The 3,141-nt window shown below is 42.2% G+C and overlaps 1 pseudogene; it reads right to left on the bottom strand.

Annotated features, from left to right (window-relative positions):
* Positions 1-937: 937 nt before the first annotated feature.
* On the bottom strand, positions 938-1,055 carry LOC126185859 (5S ribosomal RNA; annotated as a pseudogene).
* Positions 1,056-3,141: the final 2,086 nt, after the last annotated feature.

The following is a 3,141-nucleotide window of genomic DNA, read 5'->3' as shown; positions in this document are numbered from 1 at the left end:
GATGAAACGTTCAAAGGGGTGTAAATTCTCTAAAAGCCGGCTTTCGAAAATAAACTGCCATATTTAAGAATTCCAGTCAGTCCTTCACCATGTCGTGTCAATCATCTCGACAACTGAGGGGCTTACAAGTGGTGCTGAGTAAATGACTGCCAAAGTTAAATGGCTATTTATAATTTATGTGAGCTACTATCGAAATATCGGGTATTTTTTTGTGTTCGGTTAGTCTTTGTTTAGTTGTAGGTATGGTTCTAGACTGTAGTGCTTCTGCGTTGTTTTTATAATATATTAAAAATACTTCTGCTCCTTGCATCTTAAAACATCCACAGGTACAAATGCAAAAGCATTTTCTTTACTGTGCTTTATTCTGGAAATTTTTTGATACAACACACATGATACTCACAGTACATAAATGTTCGTTATCAAACAATATTTTAGTAATTAATGCAACATTAATATAACAGGCTGAAAAGTAATAGGTAAATAGCAAATAAAATAAAAATACCAGAACGAAAATATAGTTTTGTGGTTCCAAGAGATACGAGACATTATTTATTGTGACTTTCTATAATCCTCTCAGAGCCAGTGCATTAACATAGAAACAGAATCATTTCATTCTGTGATATCAGAAGAATGTCTTTCCTGGGGCAACACACGTCATGCCGTTCTAACGTGTTGCGCATTTTTCAGCCTTCCTTCTTCGACCATGTCTTCTTCTTTCTCCACTCTCTCTTCATAAGCACTCCGTCTTCAGGCCACAAGTGGCCCATCGGGACCATCCGACCGCCGTGTCATCTTGAGCTAAGGATGCGGATAGGAGGGCGTATGGTCGGCACACCCCTCTCCCGGTCGTTACGATGGTTTTCTTTGACCGGAGCCGCTACTATTCGGTCGAGTAGCTCCTCAATTGGTTTCACGAGGCTGAGTGCAACCCGAAAAACGGCAACAGCGCATGGCGGCCCGGATGGTCACCCAGCCAAGTGCCAACCACACCCGACAGCGCTTAACTTCGGTGATCTGACGGGAACCAGTGTATCCACTGCGGCAAGGTCGTTGCCCCTCTCCTTACACCGATGGTAATTCCTGTCTGGGAACGATTTCCTGAAAATTATTCCACTTCTCGAATTTTATTTCACATTCATCTTGATGCAAAGGCAGCAGAAGAGGTATTGATCGGCGATTAGTATTATGCCTCCTCAAATCCACTTCAATAACCTCAAGACCATATTTTCGTGAATACCTGAACTGTATTGGTCGAGGATTTTCCTTGCTGATTCTGATCCTAGTAATATTCCTCCGCTGTATTTTGTTCTCTTGAGTGCCTTTAGCAACTGTGTCCTTTGCTATGGCATCCTTGGGTTTAATTCGAAGAAAGTTTTCCGTTTCCATTCCAATTTTTGAAGGCTTTAGGTTAATCTTCTTCACTTCTTCAATCCTGTTTTGGGAAACAAATACACATTTCAATTTTTATGTGCATTATCACAGTCCATGTACGTATGACCAAGTTCAAGGAACATTTTTTCTATTGTGTCAGTATGCTGATTTTGCTTCAAGATGTGCATTCACTATTTCAAAGCATGGCCTATTTAAACGTGAATCAAATATAAGTAATCTTAAGAGCATATACATTAGTCTGTTACACTACTTAAAAAAATGGCACCGAAAGTTTCGTTAAAGACAGCAGCAGTTCTCCTTTCGTCCGCCATTTCACTTGTGCTAGTTGTATTCTAAATGCAGTCGAGGCATTGGATTGGAGACTAAACTTTGCCATCACATAGTCCAGAACAATGCAGGAAATCGCCTGTACTTCTTTTAGTCTGAAGAGATCCACACCTTACCTTTAATAAAAAGGTGCACTTAGCTCATTTTCCTGTAAAATATCACTTGTACCACATGTATTCTCAGCCACTGAATAATTCAATTTCAGTAGCTTTATGGGCCGGCCGGAGTGGCCGAGGGGTTCTAGGCGCTACAGTCTGGAACCGCGCGACTTCTAAGGTCGCAGGTTCGAATCCTGCCTCGGGCATGGATGTGTGTGATGTCCTTACGTTAGTTAGGTTTAAGTAGTTCTAAGTTCCAGGGGACTGATGACCTGAGAAGTTAAGTCCCATAGTGCTCAGAGCCATTTGAACCATTTTTAAGTAGCTTTATGCACCCTTTTGGGATTTGTAAATAGTGATCCTGGATACTGACAGGCATTTGTTCAGTGTCACATAATTACTCGACTGGGCGCACGTCAAGTATATCTTGTAGGCCAGACATTATTCAAAATCTTCCAGAATCATCACAATACATTTTCTCCGCCTTTCTTGAAAAGAAAATGCGCGAATCATCCCACTCGAGTGTCGCGTAGCTTTGATTACATGTGAAATGCTCAAAGAGGCTCAAATTCTCTCGAAACTAATTTTGGAAGTTATCCGCCCTGTGTCCCTTATGATATGACAAGGAAGAATTATCCGCCGAAACAAACTGGAGACATGACTAGGGCGTCAGAACTTCGCGTTGACGGGAGGGAGGAAGCGTACACTTAATACTGGAACATGAAAGGTCCCTGCTACGTCACGCTGACTTGGTAACTGCGTAAAATTAGATTTTTATGTGACAATTTACTGTTCCTATCTACATTAACCCAAGTCACATTTCTCAGAGAATCGGAAGCAGTCATTCATTTCTCGCGGTACTCTAGCTTTCATTTCTGTCAAAGATGCCACATTAGCTGCGTTCAGTAAGACAAATGACTGTCGAGTTTACCACAATCTGCGATCACTGGTCTCATGTCCGAAAGAACGGACACCATTTTTGATCCCGCAGCCACTATTCAATTAAGACACAAAGGAATTACAGACATTAACTGCGAGCGGGCATGGAATAAATCGAAGGGAATGACCCGGATTCTAACCCAAGTCTCGTGTTCACTAAGCAAATGCGCTGATCACTGCGATATACGGAGACACTGTTCAGCGTAGCTGCAGAGACTACCCTAGCACGTCTCTCGTCAGACCCAAATTCTCTCTGTCCACACATTACTAATGTAGTGCCCCTTGCCCATTATTCTTATTACTCGCGGCATTTTGTCGATTCCCCGTAAGGGTTCGAGCCTTATGAACATCCACACAGACGAGATCACTGGCCGTCCTGCCATAT

The sequence above is a fragment of the Schistocerca cancellata genome, chromosome 4, assembly GCF_023864275.1.
Source record: "Schistocerca cancellata isolate TAMUIC-IGC-003103 chromosome 4, iqSchCanc2.1, whole genome shotgun sequence".
NCBI lineage: Eukaryota > Metazoa > Arthropoda > Insecta > Orthoptera > Acrididae > Schistocerca > Schistocerca cancellata.
The sequence above is the reverse complement of the archived record's forward strand: the minus strand, read 5'-3'. Positions and strand labels throughout refer to the sequence as shown.